Here is a 22,222-nt window from a genome sequence, read left to right on the forward strand (position 1 = left end):
CGGCCTTCATCATCAACTTCTCGACATCATACCGTAATTTCCTTGCAGCTTCGACTGATTCAGCACCAGATAGAATGTCGTTCATATACTGCCTATGATCGCATATCATTCCCATCTTTGCTGTATTTCCTATTTAGATATATAAGACAAATATGCCATTGCCATCTAATATAGCCTCAGTTGTGTCGTGTTCGGAGGAAACGGCTTCATCCGACTTCTGGAAAATGTTTGATCTCATAACGGGCTAATTGTATATGAGCGAACGCACTGCAAGGAACGAAGCTGCTGACGCTCCATAAGTCAAAGTTAATAGTTCCAGAATTCTAACGCTTTCTTTGGGGGGAAGGGTCGTTTGGCCGAAACCCATTCGGCTAAAAGCCATCTGGCCGAAAGGCTGTTGACAGAAGGACAACAGGGCCCAGGCTACACTGCCAGCTAAGTACGCAATCCTTAGCTAGCGGCCATTTTCATCGGAAGACCCGTGGAAGCGTGAGTATTGGAACTTGTGAGAACCAGAGATATGTTAGGCGCTCCTTCCCGGATGTCAGCTCACCATTTCGTAGCCCAGGCCTTCTCGTGTAGAGTGCTGCACAATGGAGCACCTAAACGACTTCGAATTGGCTGATGACGTTGCACTGCTCGTACAACGGCGCTCTGAAATGCAAAGTAACCTCAACGACCCAAGCGCTCCTCTTCGGCAGGTTTAGTCATCAACGTCAACAAAACCAAATCGTTGGATGTAAACACGGTGACCCCATCCAATTTCACAATAGCCGGACAACCAGTAGAGAATGTTGAAAGCTTCCAATATCTTGGTAGCCAAATGCCGTCAGACGGCGGTACCAAGATCGACATAGGCGCACGGATCAAGAAGGCAAAGGCTGCCTTTGCGAGTTTAAGAAATATCAGGAAAAACAGGCAGATAAGTGAACGCACCAAAATACGTATTTTTTACTCTAAGGTGAAATATGTGCTGTTATAAGCTAGCGAAATATGGTGTGTATCAGTGGAGAACACTCAACGGCTGCAGGTGTTCATCAAATGACCCTTTCGGCCGGAAGACCGTTTCGACCAGATAGGTTTCGGCCTAATGGTTTGTTCGGCCTAGTGGCATTCGGCCAAATGGCTTTCGGCCGAATGGGTTTCGGCCAAACGGCCCCTTTCCCTCCTGAAGTTTCATTGATATCGCGTCTGAGATGGGTCAACGAGTATTTGCCTGTACTTACTTGATACTTGATGGGCTACAGCTCTTCGATGAACCTACGCCGAATGGAGTATCCTTCTCCACTGGACTCGATCCTGGGCCAATCGCTTCCAGTCGCCCTGAACATTGAGCGCCCTCAGGTCCTCTTCAACTGCAAAAAGCCATCGTGTACGCGGCCTTCCACGAAGCCTGCGGCCTCTTCCGGGTTCTCTACTAAATATTATCTTCGCTTGACGTTCTTCCGGCATACGAACAACGTGACCAGCCCACCGTAGTCTGCCGTGTTGTATAAGCTTAATAATATCCAGCCCTTTATATACCTGGTACAATTCGTGATTCATGCGACGCCGCCAGATACCGTTCTCCTGTTTACCGCCGAGTATTGTCCGCAGCACCTTACGCTCAAACACTCCGAGAGCTCTCCGATCAGCCTCCTTTAACGTCCATGTCTCATGGCCGTATAAAGCCACCGGAAGAATCAGAGTAGTATACAGCGCGAGTTTAGTTTTCGTTTGCAGACTACGGGACTTAAGCTGGTTACGAAGTCCGTAATAAGCCCTATTTGCAGCTGCAATACGCCTTTTCACCTCGCGGGTAACATCATTATCGCACGTCACTAATGTTCCAAGATACACAAATTCTTCTACCACTTCAAATTTTCACCATCCAGCACTATTTCGCTACCACCACCACTAATGAACCCACGTTGATTGCCAGCGACCATGTACTTCGTTTTGCTGGTATTTATCGTGAGTCCAATCTCGCTGTCTCCCTCTTAAAAGGCGCAAAAGCCTCTTCCACGGCACGGCGATCAATTCCGATAATATCGATATCGTCCGCAAATCCCAGGAGCATATGCGATTTTGTGATAATGGTACCGCTTCTTTGCACACCAGCTCTCCTAATCGCTCCCTCGAGCGCTATATTGAACAGTAGGTTCGAGAGTGCATCACCCTGCTTTAATCCATCTAAGGTAACAAATGACGTCGATATTTCATCCGCAACCCTTACACTTGATTTCGATCCGTCCAACGTTATACGAATCAGCCGTATCAGTTTCGCCGGAAAACCATGTTCAAGCATAATTTGCCATAATTCATTCCGTTTCACTGAATCGTACGCCGCCTTGAAATCAATAAACAGATGATGTGTCTGCAAGTTGTACTCCCGGAATTTATCAAGGATTTGTCTCAGGGTAAACATTTGATCCGTCGTTGATCGGCCCTCACGAAAACCTGCTTGGTATTCGCCGACGAAGGACTCTTCAAGCGGTCTCAATCTGTTGAACAGAATACGGGACATAATTTTGTACGCCGAATTAAGGAGGGTTATTCCTCGGTAATTGGCGCACTCCAGTCTGTGCCCTTTCTTAAAGAGAGGGCAAATGAGGCCGTCTAACCAGCTAGCAGGCATTTCCTCGTCTTCCCATATTTTCGACATAATATGGTGCAGAACTTCATAAAGCTGCTCACTGCCATGTTTGAGAAGTTCAGCCGGGAGCTGGTCCTTCCCGCAGCCTTATTGTTTTTCAGCTCTTTGACAGCTTTTTAACCTCATCTAGTGTAGGTGACTCCACAGCTTGTCCATCGTCGCTAATATTTATTCTGTTCACCGATGCACCGTCACTTCCTCCATTCAACAAAGTCTCGAAGTGTTGCTTCCACCTGGCAGCCACTTCAGTTTTATCTGTCAGCAAATTCCCTTGTTGGTCGTTGCACATGACGGGAGATGGCGCTGTCTTTCTCCGCACGCCATTTACAGACTCATAAAACCTCCGCATATCGTTCTGCTCCATTTTTTCCTGCGCCTCACTAATAACTTGTTCTTCGTACTCTTTTTTCTTCCTGCGGTGGGTTCGTTTTTCGGCTGCTCTTGCTTCCTTGTACCGATCTCTATTCGATCGGGTACCTGACACCAACATCCGGCTTCTGGCAACGTTCTTCTCGTCTGTCACTCTCTGACACTCCACATCGAACCAACCCGTCCTGGGTCGCCTCTGTGCAGTGCCTACCACTTCTCGTGCTGTTGTGCTCACCGCTCCATGGATCGACTCCCATAGATCGTTGATGTTGTCGCTAACGTTGATTGCACTTATCCGTTCGTCGAGCTTCTGGCGGTACTCAGCCGATACTCCTTCCGCCGACAATCGCTGGATATTGTAACGCATCGTTCGCTGTGATCTTTCGTTCGATACAGTTGACAACCGTGATCGAATTTTACTGACAACGAGGTAGTGATCAGAGTCAATGTTCGGACCTCTGAATGTCCGCACATCGATAACATCCGAGAAATGGCGCCCATCCACCAGAACATGGTCTATCTGGTTGCAAGTTTCACCATTTGGGTGTCTCCAGGTGTGCTTTCGGATGTTCTTTCGTGCAAAGTAGGTGCTACTGATGGCCATCCCTCTGGCAGCAGCAAAATTTACTAGCTGTAGGCCGTTGTCATTGGTAGCGGAGTGACGATTATGGGACGAAAAAAGTCCTCTCTACCGACCTGGGCGTTAGCGTCTCCGATAACAATTTTCACGTCATGCTTTGGGCACTCTCCATAGGCTTTATCAAGACATTCATAAAACGTGTCCTTCACGTCGTCGGATTTATCGTTTGTCGGTGCGTAAACGTTGATTAGGCTGTAATTGAAGAATTTGCCCCGTATCCTCAACACACAGATTCGTTCGCTAATGGGTTTCCACCGCATCACTCGCTTCATCTGCTTGCCCATCACTACGAAACCAACTCCATGCTCTGCTTTTCACCGCCGCTGTGATAGATGTTATACTTGAATGCAGTATTGGTCGTGGGGTCCACGGCTCGGAATTCACGTTCTCCGGATCTAGGCCATCGGACTTCTTGAATAGCAGCCACGTTCACTCCAACCTTCTGCAGTTCACGAGCCAGAAGGCTCACTCGTCCAGGTTCATTTAGGGTCCTGACATTCCAGGTACCGAGTTTCCAATCATAGTCCTTATTTCGTTGCCGGGTCGGTTGCCAAAAATAACGTTCTCTTTTCTTCTATCTCCATTTTTCGTGGTATTTGAGAGGCTTCAGTAAGCTACCTTACCGGGGTCGCGTTACCTACATCGCGATGATGGGGCTGCCACCTTAGGTATAGCTGACGCGATACAGCATTTCGTTAATCAGCCGCTGGGTACCAGGCAGACGCTGTTTGAGCCGCACCTCCTGGTGAACAGACGCTCGAGGCGTACCTTCTCACTCTAGCTGATGTCAGAAGGACAACAGTGCCCAGGCTGCACTACCAGCTAAGTACACAACCCTTAGCTGGCGGTCTTTTGTCATCGGACGACCCGTGGAAGCGTGAGATAGGGACTTGTGGGGACCAGAGCTCTGTTGGGCGCTCCTTCCTTGATGTCAACCCACCATTTTGCAGCCATTTGCCTGTACCCCTGTACATTTTCGATACATCCGCCGTAATCACGATCGGTGGATCCGAAAGCGCATGACGATGATGAACAAGGAGGAGGTTCATCTTCCTCTTCAATATCGCGTGTCATTGTTCGTTGAATTTTCATTGTTCGTTCATTGTCATTGTTCGATGAAATCTACATACTGGGGTGACATTGCGCATCTCGAATCGAATCACTCGATTCGTAAGTTTTTGGATTCGTTTCGAAAAAATTGCGGCATTATGCATTTCGTTCGACTTCATTCAGTCGCAGTACAAGATTTCGTATGGTGCTGTACTAGTTCAATCGAGTATGTTCTGTCAAACGAAATGTAAACAGAGAGAATAAGAGATAGCTGTCTCCGTGTTTATCATGCCGCCCGCTGGAGAGACAACCTTCAGCGCATGGCGAATGTGAGTAAACAGAGAGAATAAGAGTAATTTCATCTGCGTGTAGCATGTTGCCTGTTGGAAAAGCATCCTTCAGGGCATGAATTGACAGTTAATTTATAAACAAGCAAATCAATATTATTTATTGAGCAGTTGCAACCGATTAAAACATTATGCCGATACGACATGTTTTGTAAATTGAGTTACTGTTATGACACAAATTATAAGTTTTATGTTTATTCGAGTGTATGCCACAGATCCATTTTTGAGCTAAATAATTTAAAGCTAAAGAAGGATTCGATAATAAATTACTTTGATGTTTCCATGTATTTTAGTTAAATGCACTTGAGTTTTTTTATGCGCGTTTTAGTCATTCGCGTTTTTTATTTAACTCATCTATTTTTACGCAGATTTTCTTCAAAGATTTTTCACGCGATTTATCGAAATCGTCAAAAAATACGTGAAAACTTCAAAAAACCGATTTTAGTTGAAGTTGTTTTTACGCAGATTCCGGGATAATTAGAGATTGCATATTGTCTGGAAACTATAAAAGTAGCTATACTAATGACATTCTTTTCCTCAAGAGACAATTAAAAAACATTTATTTTCTTCCCGCAGAGAAATAATAAAAAATATAATTAAAAACTTTCAGCAAGAAATAACTCTCGAACAACATTCGAAATCTATAAAGGTGACGAGTGTTTTTCATTCGACTTGAGTCGTTTTTCAGTATGCTATCGAGTTATTGCGAGAAAAGAGAAAAATTCTAATTTTGCGGAGCAAAGAAGAAGAAGCAGACTGAGTGTCGGAAACTTCAAAATGGCATGCACTGTACGAAAAGTGTTGATATTTCTTGATATTAAGAATATTCGAGAAATCTAAAATGTTTCTTAATCACATAAATATATGACAAAATGCCTTCAAAGTATCATAAAACTTGTTTAAAAAATATAGCGGCATGTAACACTCGTTTAAAGTTGCATATTCCCGTTGATTTTAATAATCAACATTCACACCGAAAAAATAAACCAAAATTTTTTACCGTGCAACAAGTGATTTGACGTTTGCGGAACAGCTTTCCGACAGTCGACCGTCGGACCCCGGTTCGAATTTTTTCAATCTTCTCGCAATATCATAATGCCAAAACATCTCGTTATTCTTGTACCTCCTCGAGCATACTCGAACGATGAGTCGTTTTCGAGATCGAATCGAACCCCGTAATGCCAAACATGTTCGACTCGATAGAATTACGTTCGAATCGAGATGCACAATGCCACCCCTGGTTTTTAAGGTCGGGGTTTCCGGCCAATCTTTTCTCTAGAAGCAGGAAGCGCTTCAAGGCGAGGGATCTGGAATTTGGGAATTTCTCAACTGGTTTACGGTATCGCGGAGAAGCAATTGGGCCACGAATTGCCCATTCTTCTCCCGACGAAAGGTTCGTTGAAAATGTTCCTCGAAACGCTCTTCCTGCTTAAGGTCACTCCTGACGGAATCCAATATTAAAAGTGCTCGCGTTTTCGGGGGCACACCACTCGATACGGAAGCATCGCACAACAACAATTTTTATTATTTCACGCATGCTGCGACGCAGCAAAGCTAAATCAACAAAAATGACAGTTGTGCGCCGCCTCTGAATCGAGTGGTGTACCTCCGAAAACGCGAGCACTTTTAATCTTGGATTCCGTCAGGAGTGACCTTAAAGAAGCGTTGCATATGTCGGAGGCCTCCATTTTTGTTTCACGCTAAATTTTTATAAGCTGAACTGCTACTCACAACTTCTGTTTCAAAACTGAGCTCTCGTCACTTCTTCGTTCGTCAACACACGTTATGTCGACAATACAATTACTCTCTCGAGAGAGAAAGAGATCTCACTCATTCTTTTCTTCTTGCTTCAAACCGATGAATGTAAAAGCTCAATTATAAGCTTTTCATTTCAACCATACCAATGATATAACGTACTAGAGCACACTGGTTCATTTGAACTTTTACTACACTAGAAATATGTCCGTTTTTGTATTATAACAATTTTGATGTATTTGCTATTATTCCTACAGCATACATTCTTCCAATCCGTCAGTCAATGCTATGTTAGTACAAACTGTTGGCAAGAGAATGGCATTTTTGTGCTAAGAACACGCATTGCATGGATTTTCTCTATCTCCTTCTCACCTGAAGAAAATTAGAAAACAACAGGACCACTACCTGTCAAATTTGACTGGAGTTGGTCCTTTTATTTTCTAATTTACTTCATGTGGAAAAAACATAGGAGAGGTAATGACGTCACCGTGTAATGGATCAAAACAATTGAAAAATATTTGAATCTCGTGATTCATTCGTGGTTCAAATCTGCAGAAAATAGAACTGAGCGGTATAACAGTTTTAAGCTTTTGAATCTCGACTGTTATAAAAAATGAATCTTGAGCCACTGCTGGGAAAGTGCATGATTCAGATTCGTATGCAAACTGACAGCCCCGTGCGATTTGAATCATTGCTGATTTTACCCTAAAAAGAGGGGAAGTCGACGAAGATAATCCTCTCTTGGGACATTCGCCGCATTCTTGCGACATTCGCCGCAAGAGAGAAATTTCTTCGTCGACTTCCCCTCTTTTTAATAAAAGTTTCTTGGCAGTTTATCACCTCAGAATGCAAGTTCGCATAGTTTTCTATCGTTCTGAGGTGATAAACTGCAAAGAAATCCCCTGCTTGTAACTTTTATTAAAAAGAGGGGAAGTCGACGAAGAGAAACCTCTCTTGCGACATTCGCCCTTATTCCAGAAAGAGCTTGAAATATGTATTGAAGATTGTAGTTATGTTCTTTTCAGATCTTATATTGAGAAGCATTGTTAATATTTGGGAAAAAATAGAAATAAACTTAGTTTGAGTTTTGTATTCATTGCAACACATTTTTTCACATTATATTTCGAGAGGAAAATTAGTAAGAATGCAATCAAAAACCACTCGTTACGAAATTTCACGAGATTCATCAGCTGATTGGAGCATGAATGTATGTAAACCATCATAAAGTCATTTGGAGTTTCACGCATTTGTGCGCCCTCATGCAGCATGGAGAGAGAAATTCCAAGAGTAGGAAATGTTTGACAGCTAAGTAACTGCAAAATAATTTTACTAATGGGAGTGATTTTAAAATATCCCTCTACTCGCTTGAGAGCAGAAAAGCTGCTATCCGCAGAGATCCGCAGCACCCAGGTTTGCAGTACAGTTTTAACTATTAAAATGTAGAAAAAAGTCATTTGACAGCGGCAAAATGCATTCACTATCATTATAAGATAGGCCAAGTTGAATTTATGTCCCGAAATCTGCTTTAAACGCTAAATGACCGCGGAATGCGCAAAGTTAGGAGATGCTCCCAAGTTAGGTGCGTGCACGGTACCAACGTACATTTGATCGAGAGGTATGTGAATACCATTCCATTTTCAGAAGGTTCCTTGCGCAAACCGACTGTCAAACTCTCCCGTTGGTGGTTCATTCGTGAGAAATGCATTCATTTCGGTAACGACTTCTGTTTCGCTTGTTCGTTTCGTTTCACGTTCAGTCTTGGAGAGTCTTTTGCCCGGTGTGGTTCGTTGTTGGTGCGGTTGTGTTCGGTCGCGGAACGATTTTCCATTCTATAGGTGGTGGAGAACTTTCAGACTTTGTTTTTAGTTTTTCGATCAGTGAAATCGTCCAGAGAAGTGCTCAATAATAATTAATCTACTATTGCATGCGAGGTTTTGTAGGGCAAACGTGGGAGTGCCGCTGGTTGGATTTATATTCGATGGATTAGGTGTGGACTCTTCCATAGAAGGGTTCGGTTATGGAAAGGGGCTGATCGAAGATTTAAAAGTGCGAAATTATGCAGAACACCTCCTCCAGGCGGCGGATGCTGTTGGCGGTGATGAAACTTTAGAGTTTAGTGTTGGAATATTAACTTTAAGAATCAATTTGCTGGTTTCCTTGCTGAAGAAGTGGTAGAGCAAGGTGTGTTTTTGATAGGATGGGCTCAATTGTTTTGTAGATGAAAATGTAATACTATTCGGTGGAGAGCAGATTCTGTGGGGAAAAATGCTGGTGCAGTCGGAATAAAGTTGAATTTCATTCATAGAAAGTGTTCGGAAAAGATTCGTTCAGTGAAAAGTTATTGTTCTTTGTTGAATTAGTGGAAAAGTAAAAAAAGGCGACAGACGAATCTTTTGCCTTTATCTTCTCCATCGCAACGGGTGAATTTGGTCGTTTCCTGTCGTAAGAAAAACGAGAGTGCTGGAGCGGAGAGAAAAGGATTGCGTTCATTCTTGTCGTTTCACTGCGGTTTCGAAATCCGTTCGAGTGGGAAAGTGCTTGATTACAGCAGAAGGTCCGGTTCGTTTTGGTGCAACTTAAAGGTAAGTTAGTATAATTTTATTGTGGGTTTCAATGCTCAATTACTTTAATTTAGCTTGATTTTGAAAATAATGGGCATTCGCAATGTTCACGTCGAAGGTGCAGAATCTGATGTTTGGAACGAACTGTCACTTTCGATGGCACGCACACAAACACGTGCTAACGACCAGTAAGTTATTTAGGCGTTCATCAACAGGGCTAGTACATCGTGATTCATTACAACTTTGTTTTCCGAAAAATTTCATTTAAAGATTGGGCGTTCAATTTTTATTTTCGACCGAATTTCATGATTTTTGCAGATTCGGCTCGGATTTGCATAACAATTTTCGCGGGGATTTAGTTTTAGGTTGAAATTTAATAAATTAAATAGTTTCTAGTCTATTCGAATAAAAAACTAAACCTTTCATACAAAAAGGATCTAGAAAATTAGTTTATCTACATCTAAAGATGGGCTTTATTTTCATTAACAAAACTTACGTTTGAATTCTATTACTCACATTATTTTTTTTTGGATGTCCAAGCCCTTATTGGAAAGAATGCATTATAATCTTGAGCATTCATTAAACAAATGTTATGAGGCGAGAGACGCCTGAACCATATAGCAAAATATATCAAATAATTTTTCAAAAGTTTTTTTTTCGTCAGGAATTCTTTTATACCTAGTGTTGAAACATTTTATATTACTTTAAAAGCATTCATCTAGAATGAATTAGAGTTTACACAACAAACAAAACACAAAAATGTTCCTTGATTTGATACATATGCGTTATGCTATCAATGAATCGCCTGCTTTGAGCGTGCTTACAGCGGCACACTAGGAGTTAACTTTCTGAAATCAGTATGGCGAAAGGCATCTAAGGTTCGATTTCTCAAAATTAAACAGCTTAGTCGAAAAAATATTTTGTAGGCGTAGTAGCGGACACTATCCTTCATAATCGGTACCAAATAGTTTTTCATGAAAAATTTCTTATTTTGAGGAAACCCGCGTTAGATGTCTTTCGCCATACAAATTTCTGGCGGTTAACTCTTGCTGGCTATTTTGCGCATATACTATAGCGCCTGGATGTGACAGCGGCGGGTAGAAAATCAGCCACTGCCAATAATTCATTATTATTATAAAGAAAATCAAATGCAGCTCCTATTATTATTATTTGCAGGAAAGGATGTCTTTGCAGTGGGTAATGCTCATCAAACAATTTTGTCACAATCCACATTGGACCATCTCCAATAAATTATTCGTCAACCATTGGTTCAAATAACTACTAATCAATCGCCCTCAATGACTTAATATTCAACTTCGAAATATTTACAAAAGATGAGCGAAGCTCTTTTATTGACACATTCTAATTAATTGCAGTCCACCACATCGACAGCATCCGTTCAAGGCTCTTCCTTTTCCAGCCGTTGATTCATATAAACGATTTTTTTTCCTTTCTGGTTTAATAGCTGGCTACGAACGAATCGCGCTGCGGTGATAATGACGATGATGCGGCTATCTGCGTTTCGCGTTTGTTTGATTCAGTGGCCAGCTCAACCGTAAAAATGAAAAACAACGATGGAAGACGCCGCCACCGACCGACCGACTGCTGTAGCTGTAGTTAGTGCGGAAAGACAATGCATAATATTTGCTTTGCAAATCCATTATGGGTAAACAAAACATTGCACTTGTGGCAGATAGAGACTAGTCGGGAGCGAACGGGAGATAGGATGCACCGCCTTTGCGTAACAGAAGCTTTCTCTTTGGACTTAGGATTGATTTTTTTTTAGTTCTCAGAAAGTGGAGCCAACAAAATAGTATGATTCAAAAAATATTAAAAAAAAAAAAATTCATTATTTCCATTTGAATCCGTACATTTTTTACCGGCATCAATGATTAGTTTCACAAACGGCAATATTGGCAATGAAATGATAAAAACGATCTAAATTAATATTCGCAGCTCTGGAAGGGAAACTGCATATGTGACATTTTTGTTACGAAAATTATTTAAAGCTTTTGGTGGAATGTATTTACTTGTCATAAGACGAGTTTGTACTATTCCATTCAATTCCACTACTTTAGGCATTTTTTGCCAAAATGAGTTTTTTTATATCTGTATTATTGTCCAAAAATACGTATTCTGACAAAATTTGTTTTCCGTTCGGATTAGTATTATTTATTTTTCATTTGTGTGTAAAACTACCCGGATAAAATATATCATTAAAATATTATAATTTTTATTGTTACACCACCATTTAAAACATAGTTTTTACCATTGAATATAATGGAATTTTGACAATAAAATCACATGAGAAATAATAGTTTTCCACGATAAAATGAATGGTAAATGGAACTTTTACAATAAAAAGGGAAGTTGTTATGACTAGAGATGCACCGAATATTCGGTCAGCCGAATATTCGGGCCGAATAATGGTAAAATTTTGATTTTGCCGAATATTCGTTTCACCGAATAGTGAATCCCGATATTCGATTGAATAAGCCGAATAATGCCGAATATGTTGAATAATTCCAAAATTTATTTAAATTTATTTAAAAAATAGTTTACTGATTAATAAAACAAATCTCGCTTAACTTTTCAAAAGGACCCAAGTAACATTTTTTTCATGAATTAATTTGAGTACTGCAATCGAAAGCTTTCATGTTTTTCAGTTGATTGCGCTATTTGGATTAATTCAAGAAAAAATGTTACTTAGGTCCTTTTGAAAAGTTAAGCGAGAAATGTTTGAATATTCTACTGTGGTATTTTTAGTAATGTAATCCCTAACAGGGTGAAGCCTAAAAAAATAAGACCCAGCTCTCTTCATAATTAGTGAATTAATTTTTAATTCTTTGAATTGATTCAACGTGGATTCAACGTGTTGTGTTCGAACATGTTGGTATCAAATTTTCATGGTTACAAAAAAAAATATGATGTTTTGTCTTCCGGTCTTTACTATATGAAAAAATCATAGTGAAATTCAGTCGAGAGCAGGTGATAACACTACTCAGGTATACAGAAAAATACTTAAAAATGTTAATGAATCTGGTATTTATGACGTTTTTATTGATTATGGGTTTTCAAGACCTATTATATATGGTCGGGGTTCAGCCAAATCGCACCAAGCGGCTTTTTGACTGACTTGTGGTATTTTATTCGCAAAAATAAAACGAACATCATTCCATATCAATTTACTCGTACATTTGTTGTAGGATATCCAATAGTTATGAGATTGAGGGATAACCGATACGATTCGTGATAAATTAAATCTGCTAACCGAAAATTTGAGTAGAAAAATGAGTAATTTTTTGTTGGCGCTCAGTGCGATTTGGCAGAACCCCGGCCATATCATCCGACATCCTTTTGCTCTTACTATTTAAAGCGGATTTCTCTATAAGGAAAACACAAATATAATTATTGTCGACTTTTTGGCTTGGTCGCAAACATATTCTGGAATTACGTGAAGCGTTCCAAATAAAGTAATTGCCGACATTTGATTTGCAGTCGTCTCAAAACCTATTTAGCTTTGGCCTAGCTTTGACACTTGATAAAAATGTCTTAATGTCAAAGTTCCCACATCCTAATTTCATTTTATATGAATCGTTATGTTTTAGAAATAAGACGTTCTTCTCTTCGAAAACAATTAGTAGTCTATCAAAAGAAATCCTGTGTTTGATTTCGTAGGAGGTAAACATATTTATTTCTTTGTAGAATAAACCTACTGAAATTGGTATCAATTGAGCATGAGTGCATTTTCGGCCGAATAAAGGCAGATTATTCGGCCGAACATTCGGCCGAATATTCGTTTCGCCGAATAACTAAAATTGAAATATTCGGTATTCGGCCGAACACCGAATACCACTATTCGGTGCATCTCTAGTTATGACGTATCTTCACAATAAAAAAAATCGAAAATTTTCCTTAAGGTACACTGGGGGAAGTGGAAAAGGAAAAATCGATAGTGCATGTTTGAATTAGTGTAAAACCAGTTTAAATGATCTAAATGCGTTCAATCAAAATGGGCTATCAAAAACAGTCAATTTTGCACCAGCTATGTGGTAATTCATACTATTTTGGTTGTTTGAAATTTATGGAAATAGATTTTAAAATTAGGAGTTGTTTTTCCACTTACCCTAGTGGGATGGGGTAAGTGGAAAACCCATGTTACCTTGACCTTCAATAGTGATGCGTAGTTATATATAACTAAAATCAATACGATGATTGCTCTGAGTATCTTTTGTGGAGTAATTTCATTACCTTAACGGAATAGATCATAAAGGAATTCTTGTAATAGCTAGGGGAGGGTTGGTTTTGTCTTCTCGAACACTAAGTGTACGTAAAATCTATATGTTCGCCCCAAATATGATCTCTTTAAAGGAAAAATGGGACTTACAGGGCTATAAACTAATCAACTTAGTTTAATGAATTGAGATGATGTCTGTATGTGCGTGTTTGTATGTATGTGTGTGCACAAAGCGCGTACAAAATTATCAGCTAATCTTAAACACTTGTCCTTAACCAATTTGTTCGCAAAAAAATTGCATTCAACGGCGAAACAAAAATTAATGCGAACAAAAATTAATGTGAATTATAGAATATATTTACCTATAAGTGCTGATTTTAACTTTGTTAAACTTTTTTTTTTCGCATGTAAAACATGTGAAAGGCATCAATACCGATAGGTGGATTAATCAGGCATTTTCTTATTTATATTAGTCCAATGGTGAAATCTCAATGATAACAAAGTAGAAACATATTAGGATTCACAGCTATCGAATTAAACCCTGGAGGGAAGAAAAAAAATTGTGTAATTAGAACATTATCCACTTTCCCCGTTGAGAACAAAAGAAAAAACTCAAAGGTGCAGCCCAATCGGTTTGTACGCAAAGGTGACGTAGGACTACGTAGCTATACGAAAATGATGGTATTTGCCATAATAATTTGTGTCTCTGAGCAAACTGCTCGGAGGTCAACTGAATCAGGAAGGCGAATAGTTGCTCGCAGTTGGATGGACTTTGAGTCTAACTATGGAATTAACATGACTCATCGGCCGCATCGCCGCTGAAAGTTACTCGACTGGCTTTCAGTGGAGGATATCACAATCCTAGAAGACACCATCCTCAAAAAAGTCCGAAATAAAGGAGAAATAAGGAGAATCAGAAGTGGCACGCAAATATATTTATTTGTAACGTTTGATTTTCGCCCGCGATGGGAATGTACGTGGTAAAGTGAGGAGAACTTCAAGATTTAATTACACATAGTTCTTTTCAGGACTTAAATTATTTATCCAAGAAGAGGTATTGGCGTCTTCATCGATTTGGCTGTCATTGGCGGAAATTGAAATTTTCTTGCAAGATTATTTGGAATTGAAATCAGTTTTTTCCGAGCCACCATTTTATACAAAAGAAGGTCAATCCGAGATAAATTTTCTTCATAGTGCAAAACTTTATCGTTTTGCGACGGCAGAAAGATACTCTTCGGTAGCAGAATCACAAGCGCTTGATGGAAGGGATGATGCAATAAATTGGTGAGATGGATGTAATCACTAACAGCAACCAAGCTACCACGCCAAACCCGATGCCACCGAAACAGTCCATTTTCGCAATTAACTCTTTCTTTGCATAAAATGTTGGTCCTGAAAAGAACCAATTTTCATTTCCCAATGCGCCTTACCAATAACTAACTGCATCCAAACGCTAGTCGGCACCTTCCGTTGAAACTCGATGATTTTTCGCTAAGCCTCCACAATTTGGAATAAATTTTCAGCATTGCCTGCCACTGCTACCCACGCCTTCATGCTGCTGTATCCGCTCCGCTGCATCAAATGTCGTACCGCTCTTTGTGGAATCCCGATCAAAATGGCTCGCGCGCGCTGGAAGCAGCTTTCTTGTATTCAGCCCCGCCCCTTTGTGATCTGATACGGATGTAAATATAATGTGCACTCATAACGATTAATGAAGGGACGGGGCTAATGGAATTACTTCATTAGATATAAGAAAGCTGCTTACCGGCGCGCACGAGCCATTTGATCGGGATTCCGCAAACAACGAACGTTTCGGAGAATGTTATTTGCCTTGCCTTGCAAGCGGAAGAAAATGCAATAAAAATAAATAAAAGATTTTAAAAAATTAGCTTTTACGTAAAACAAATAAAAAAAGGCATGTTACATTTTTTAGCGGGAAGTCCTAGTCCTAGAAAGTCCTAGGAAAACGCATCATAAGTGAAAAAAAATTGTTTTGCACTTTTTTCCCAAACAATTTCGTCAAAAATCCAAAAACCAAATATACAAGAAAGGCAAAGCATTTTTCACGCTAATCACGCCATAATCTAACACATGAGATTCAAAATAATTATTACCAATGGGAAAAAGTATATCTTTGTCGTCATTTTTGAACGAATTAAAACTGAAAATCCATCCTCCACTCGAAACTTACGATCTGTTCGTAAAAAAACCCGTCCTCAAATTGACATTTCAATTTTTATGGCTCAAATTCATCTGGGGGATTACTAGGTAGTAAATATAGCCACTACTTGGAAAATAATAAGTAAAGAGCTCTACTTAATACATAAACAGAAAAACATATAATTTGTTGGTGGCAATATAGTTGCCACTGCCTTATAAATGGTTAAACCGCTCTTTGCGAAATCCCGATCAAAATGGGTCGCACACCGGAAAGCAGCTTTCTTGTATTCAATAAATTAAGCCCTTAAATATAAATGGATGGATTCACTAACGCCAAAAGTCGAAACAGTCCATTTTCGCAATTAAACCTTTCTGTTCAGTCCTGAGAAGAACCAATTATCTTTCCCCAATGCGCCTTTCCAACAACTAACTGACACCACAATTTGTAATAAATAAATGTAATGTAATAAAAGCATCGCCACTGGCGGCACAAGATCGCAACAGTGCTATTTTTGTAGTCAACCCTTTCTTCCTATAAAATGCTGGTTCGTTGAAGTTGAATGATCTGCAGCAACACACCGAGGACCCACCACCAATGCGACGGATTCCCGTTGAAAATGTTACCAGCGCCTTCGTAATGCTGCTCCGCTCTGCGTGAAATCTTGTTCAAACTGAGGATTAGATCCAAACCCGCAAGTGATTCAATTTTGATGTCTGTGCTAGTGATGCATGTACGTGATTTTTTATAACTTATCGATAATAAATAGTTTAGTCTTTTTATATAAATACAAAGAAGCGTTGACTTATCCTTGATCAAATGGTCAAAAAAAAAAATGAAAATCCATCGAGAAACAGCTGAGATATTAAAGTTTAAAGTCTATCATATTTTCGTGACGGTCCCCGATTTTCGCAATCGTAAAGTGTACTCCAATATAGAAAAGACAGACGTAGTCCTACGTCAAAAAATACTTGCATCAGTTCTTATTATATCCCTTTGGTGAGATTGGCCAATGATAGTCACTGAACGATCTTGAAGCAGTGAATGCAGCGAGCAGCAATATTTTATCATGAGCTTCATTTTTGAAAAGGAACAAGGATACATGTTACCAAAAATGTTCCGAATTGCTTAGACGACCCTCTTAAAGGTACTTTAAAGATTTCTGCCGCATCAATATCATCAGGTATTATGATGATAACACTTATTTCCACTGCATCCATTACAGTCGTGATTTGCTGGTTGGGATTATAATACATGGGTCATTTTTTAGTAGGGCCTCCGTTGATTGGGCTATGGCCCAACTAAAAAGCATTCATACATTTAAAATCAATGCAAACGCCGAAAATGGGTTTTGACGTCATTAGACATCATTTGCGATGTTCAAGTCGAAATGCACGAGTTCAAATTGATGTCCCAACTAAAAAACAGAATTCGTTAGTTGGGTCGAGGCTGTGCCCCAGCAGCGAAGCGCGACTGTACATTAAACTTTTGTAGTACATATAACCCTCCTTAGCCGTGCGGTAAGACGCGCGGCTACAAAGCAAGACCATGCTGAGGGTGGCTGGGTTCGATTCCCGGTGCCGGTCTAGGCAATTTTCGGATTGGAAATTGTCTCGACTTCCCTGGGCATAAAAGTATCATCGTGCTAGCCTCATGATATACGAACGCAAAAATGGTGACCTGGCCTAGAAACCTCGCAGTTAATAACTGTGGAAGTGCTTAATGAACACTAAGCTGCGAGGCGGCTCTGTCCCAGCTGCGAGGCGGCTCTGTGGGGATGTAATGCCAATAAGAAGAAGAAGAAGTACATATAACACTTTAGTAATTTACCTCGATTCAGAAGCCAGTGATCTACCGCTTGCCCAGCACCAAAAACAGTAATGAAAAAGACACTTCCTGTACCATACAGTTTTATTATTTTTGTATTTCTACTAATTATAAACAAAACTGTACACGCTCAAATTTTATTTCATTCTCCGAGTAAATGATAAGCAAAAGTTTTTGTTCTCTTTATTTTTTTTTATTTCAAATTTTTATTGCATAACATTTATAGACCTGTAATATTAAAATTCTTGAGAATCGGTATATTTTTTTCATTTAATAAGCAAAGCTATTGTTATTTTATTGTTTTCAATTGTTATTTCATTAATATAATAAATCCATGAAATATTCCAAAATTATATTATTTTTTGCCTTTCTCGTACAACTAAGTTGTACCGAAAGGCTATCATTTCACTCCAAAATCGAACTTTTGATAGAAGTCCCGGAGACCCATAGTGTTATATACCATTCGACTCAGCTCGATGAGCTGAACAAATGTCTGTCTGTCCGTGTGTGCGTGTGTGTGTGTGTGTATGTGTGTGCGTGTGTGTGTGCACAAAATGCCATAAAAAACATTAGCCAAATTTTCACATAGAAACTCTTAACCGATTTTCTTGCAACAAGTTGCATCCGACAGAGACTAAAACGCTGTTGATCACTATTGAATTTCATAATAATTGCAAATTGCAAAAAATAGATAATATTAAAATAGTGATGAGATATAGTGACATAGAACAATAATGTGTTATGAAAAATGCCTTGCATCTATGAATATTTTTAAAGTTTATCCGCGGCTTGGTCCCATTAAGAGTTTCATCGTACTATAAAGATGCTCGTGTTGCACGCATTTAGGCGTAAGTATGCTCTTCGTTCAGTTTCATAGTCCGTTTCAGTTTCATAGTGAAATTGTCCGAAAGTCAAAATTCGAACATAGGAAATTCGAGAAACTTTTGGCAGCGCCATCTGTCGTCTACTAGTGTAAATTTGGTGTAATGTGGTGTAACTGTTTTGCCTTTCTTGTACATGATCGAGGTGTAAGCGTAAAGGCTACATTTATTACCTTTTTGCGCGAGAAAGGCACCACCAACGCTAGGTGGATTGATCTGGGTTTTTTTCTTCAAGACGGATTTCCTGATCATCCAGATAGAATACTTACATAATTTGTTTAGTTTTTGGATGAGCAATACTAAACATAAGCGAACAATAAAAATGTAATAAAATGTATCGGTAACATTTAATATATTGTACTTCTAATGTAAATACAATAAAGATCTTTAACAACAATTTTACCCCACAATCTATTGTATTTCAATGGGTTATGTCATACAAGTTACTGTTAATTTTTATCCGGGTACATATGCACACACACACACAAAAGCCATTATGGAGCACAGTTTGCCGTTTCCAAACTGGACTGTACCGAGGCATTGCAGTGGAGTGTTAGAGTGAGCACCCGAAAAAGGGTCACATGGAGCGAATGGTCTTTGGAGAAGCTGCTTAGGCGGCAGGGTAGCAGTGGGTTGTACCCACACACCTACAGTTGTGCACATGTGGTGCATGGGGAGTGTCCCTGCTTCGGCAGGGTAGCGTGTGGTCTGCTTCGGCAGTGGTGTGATTGATCTGCTCGTGCTGAGGCAGGAGTGTCGTAGCGTAATATCTGTAGGCCCAGGCAGTTACCGCTATTGACACCTCGAGGCATGGCAGCGGAGCGCCCGGGAGAGCATCCAAGTAAGACTCAAATAGAGTGAATGGTGTGCGAGCACCCAAGTCAGTCTCGCGTGGGACGAGTGCCTGTGTGAGCGATAATGAGTGAGTACGCTTAGTACTGCCGTCCCCCCAGAAGTAGTACTGCGAGGTAGTTCCTGGGGGAAACGATGGTGGAGCCCAAGGGAGTTTAGTCGGTATTACCGGTATGGTCGAGTCCGACACTCCAGTACACTTCCGTGTGGTAGTTTGGCAACTACAATGCACGTGTACTGGGTTAGTGTGTAAATGCATTCTCCCTTGTAAAAAAAAAAAAAAAAAAACTGGACTGTATCGAAGAAATCGAAAGATTTGGTGCTATTTTTTTCAAAAGCAGTTTATTTAATTAATTTATTTAATTAACAATTTATTGTTGTTTTCTCGGAATTGCATAAAATGGATTGTGAACCTTCTCAAATAAATGATGCAAATAACTACAATGATTGTAGTATTTGGGATCATTTGCAGATTTTCACACCCAAAATTCCACCGCGCTGAATTTTTAAAAACTTTCTTGATTTTTTCAAAATGAACTGCATTGCCACCAATCCAATTTCTATAATTTGCCTTTGGCTATACCGTGAAACACTTCAACTCAAAACTAAATCAATCAGTCAAGCCCCTTGCGCAGCGGTTTTCGATGGCCAAGGTCAGTGCCAGTGAACACGACCGACGGGCGACGATGCGTTCGAAACAACAGCCTACACGACTGCTTGAGGAGAAAAAAATACGTTTGGTCTTTATTTTTGCAAACACTACTGACAGACTGTAGGGCGCATTGCTCGCCAATGGCATACTGGCCAATCGCCGAATCGGTAGAAAATGAAACTCTATTGGAAGTAATTGAGTTGAATCCGCTTCGTTCGGAATGCTGAATGGTAATAGCTTCGATTCGAAAACTAAATTACGTAGGTTGGAAGAACCGGTGATGACTACAGTAAACAAAGAAAAAAAGGGCGAATCATTTTTTTCCCTTTTTTATTTAACAATATGTCAAGGTACAAACATATTTATTGTTCTTTTTATATGTTTTATATGTTCATTTATTATTTTGCTTCTTATACCGTGAGATAAAAGAATAGATGACATCTATACATTTTTCAATAATTTCAATGAATCATCACCAATCATGGCTTTTTTCGAGCAGTTTATTCGTTAAAAACAATGATGTTTTTACTGCACTTTATTCGCCCATCGGCATAAAGTGAAAACCACTTTTCATGACCTACATTCTTACTTTGAACCAAAAAAAACTGATCATCATTCATATTCTAGACCGTAAATGAACGTCCATAGTACGTCCTTGGCCATATGCATAAAGTCGGTGATTTATGTTACAAAGCACCATTTTATGATTTCATGAGTCCACTATCTTAGCGCTGCATCGACTCCACTAAAGATTACCAAGTGATGGAAGTGCACGAATGTCGCAAAGCGTGCCTTACTCGGTCGGTCGGTGGGGGTACTTGTTCTCGAGAACCGGCTGCAGCTGGCTCGTTGAAGGTCGTTGAAACTTGCGCAGCTCGTTGCTGCTGAAGAGATCCGAGAGGCAGGCAGGCAGCCGCTACCATTACTGCTCGGATGAAAAAAAAAAAACATAATCGTCGAGACTGGCTGATTCAGCGAAAACCGGAGGGCCACAAACCGACCAATAACTGTACTTTTGTACTCTCTCGCTGGCAGCAACTAAAGTGCAAGTGCAATGAAGTAGAAGCTAATTGAAGTGAAGTGGTGCCTCTCGGCGGCGGCGGCGGTGGTACCTACCTACATGCACTAGCCAAGCCATCCTCCCGTTGCAGCGTACGAGTCTTCACGCGAATGTGGCCGCAATGGGAACTGTTGGGGTTTCAATTGCCATGGATGTTGCGATTGACTGAATAGGCGTTGAGACAAGAGTGCGCGAAAATGTGGACCACACGGTCTCCTCGATCGGGTGTTGAAGCGTCGTTACCGTTAGACGACTACTTCGCCTTTCTCGTGGTACATATTTTCATCCGGATTCGCATTTGAAACCTATCCCGCACGCCCCGACATCAATAACCGACTGCAACGGGCACAAAACTAATTGGTGACAATATGGTTAATTACTTTGAATTTATCATGGCAACCGCCAACCGTTGCTCCGCAGGCGAACGAATGAAACTGAATGCAGAGACACTTTTAATTGGCGCAATTAGGTTTGGAACTACGGGCCGGATTGTATTTCGGAATCTGAACTTTCTGTACAGCTTGTAGGAATCGAATTTTCAGGAAAGGAAAACCAGTGGAATTCAGGAGATAAACATTTTAAAACTATTCGATTGTACGAATATCATGACTCGTCGTTTCTGAATTCCATGCTTTTTAATGACGAGATTTATTGTTTAATTTTTGTTAAAAAAAAGCTTGATTAACTCACTTCACTCTACTCTAGCTAGATTTAAATATGGACTGAGGATGAGGAGTAAATTAGAGAGCAATCTAATATCTAAGAGAATATCTAATTGATTTATAATATTTTGATTTGAAGAATTGGATTTGGCTCGAAATAACGTTCCATGAATATTCGTAAATTTATGTATAGGAACACTAAACAGTTACAGTTCAGCGTGCCGTATGGAGAACCAGTTATAATTAGGTTTGCATCGTTTTCGGAAGTAGAGTAAGAAAACAAGGTTTTGAAAATGCTACAAAAACTATATTGGCCTTAATCAATTTCAATCAGTAACAAATCCTCACTCTTTGCTGCCTTCGTAGTGCAAACATTCATCTTAGTAATTAGTTATCTAAAGGGAGGTTAGGTTCTGGAAAATTAATTATAAACTGGGAGTGAAATCAACGCTTTTTGCCTTTCTCGTATATTTATTAGCGAATTGGCTTCGATGATTGGTGGGACATCCGACGATCCACTGCTTGCGATAGATGGA

The 22,222-nt window shown here is 40.0% G+C and overlaps 1 protein-coding gene across 9 annotated transcripts in view; it reads left to right on the plus strand.

The window, feature by feature from the left end:
• The first annotated feature begins 8,555 nt into the window (after window positions 1-8,555).
• LOC134217609 (prominin-like protein) overlaps window positions 8,556-22,222 on the plus strand; it is a 173,759-nt gene continuing 160,092 nt past the window's right edge. For 5 of the 9 annotated variants that reach the window (XM_062696399.1, XM_062696398.1, XM_062696400.1 and 2 more), the window contains exon 1: window positions 8,556-9,378. The gene's annotated coding sequence lies outside the window, so the exon portion shown is untranslated. The remainder of the gene's footprint in view (window positions 9,379-22,222) is intronic. The other 4 variants (XM_062696395.1, XM_062696394.1, XM_062696397.1 and 1 more) reach the window with 4 other exon arrangements.

Source organism: Armigeres subalbatus, chromosome 2, assembly GCF_024139115.2.
Source record: "Armigeres subalbatus isolate Guangzhou_Male chromosome 2, GZ_Asu_2, whole genome shotgun sequence".
Taxonomy (NCBI): Eukaryota; Metazoa; Arthropoda; class Insecta; order Diptera; family Culicidae; genus Armigeres; species Armigeres subalbatus.